The 1,302-nt window shown below is 37.3% G+C and overlaps 1 protein-coding gene across 1 annotated transcript in view; it reads right to left on the bottom strand.

The window, feature by feature from the left end:
* Positions 1 to 1,302, bottom strand: part of LOC110026214 — a 4,425-nt gene that overhangs the window by 1,869 nt on the left and 1,254 nt on the right. The gene's annotated exons all lie outside the window — the stretch shown is intronic.

Below are 1,302 nucleotides of genomic sequence, written 5' to 3'. Positions count from 1 at the left end.
AAATACATAAGAATTATGTGATATGTATGTAAATCACAATTTCTTTTTGGGGGCATTTACATACATATAACTCAATTCCTATGTATTTACATATCTAGAACCCAAATTTTACCTTTTACATTTATACAATCCTAATCATTTGAACTTCTAAAACATGAAATACGCTTTTTCATGCATAGATAAGTTGACATTTTTTAAAAATTGAAGTTTAGGTTTTTGATATATAAATACATAGGAATTAAGTGATATGATATGTAAATGCCCCTTATTTTTTTATTGTGTCATCCTTTCCCAGGGGCCACGCCAATATTTTCACCATCATTCCAAATTATTTGCTTCCCTTGATACTCATGTTTATTTTTATCAGGCAGATGCAAAGATGCTCGCCAAACAAGTCATCCAGAATGGGGATATTGTTCTTCCCTTCGACATCGGAGCTGCTACAGCCATCTCTTCTCCACCATTACAGATTTCTTTTCCTCCCCCATCACAGCCATTTCGATTGCCTGACGATACATGCAGTGATTATTCGAGTCCTCTAAAGGTTGACGGAAACTTCAACTTCGGCTACTCGGCAATCTCTTCGCCCGATATTTTTTCGAGGAGTTTCGACTCGTTCTCTCACCAATCTGCAGAACTTTTGGGTTCCCGATATGAACCGGAGTCTGCGGACCTTGATAAAATTTCGAACCCTCATGTATTGTTTGATGAGAGCAGGAGCCACGAATTTTTCTGTGAGAATTTGCAGTATTATGATCCGGATATATCGTACCTTTCAAAGACCCTTGGCATAGAATCCCAATCTGATTTGGGTTCGGCTGTAGCCAGCTTTATCACCAGAACTCAGTGGAGGCCTTATGCTGTGTGGGGCATATTGCTCCTTGTGGTGAAATGGAAGTTTTCAATTAAGAAGAAAGTTGCGACGAAGAAGAAGCAGAGATTTGGACAAAGAGTTTATTTGGTAGAAGAAAATATGAAGTAGGGTGTAAATTCAAGTGGATTTTGGGTTGGTTTTAATAAGCGTGTAGCCCCAAAAAAGTCCCCTCATTATTTACGTGGGTTTATTTTAATCCCGGAGTCTATAAAAGTATGAAATTAGTCCCCGTAATCTTTTACGAAGTCTTACTTGCATACCACTAAATTCTTATGCATTTAACACCCAAACTTTTAAAATAGTTGTATTTTTGATGTGATGTGGAGAATTTAGTGGTGATATGAACGTAAAAAGCTTACGTGTTAGGCATGTAAATACATAAGAATTAGGCGGCATGTATGTAAATGCCCCATTCTCTCAATGTGTTA

Source organism: Phalaenopsis equestris, unplaced genomic scaffold (genome assembly GCF_001263595.1).
Source record: "Phalaenopsis equestris unplaced genomic scaffold, ASM126359v1 Scaffold000359, whole genome shotgun sequence".
In the NCBI taxonomy this organism is placed as follows: domain Eukaryota; kingdom Viridiplantae; phylum Streptophyta; class Magnoliopsida; order Asparagales; family Orchidaceae; genus Phalaenopsis; species Phalaenopsis equestris.
The sequence above is the reverse complement of the archived record's forward strand: the minus strand, read 5'-3'. Positions and strand labels throughout refer to the sequence as shown.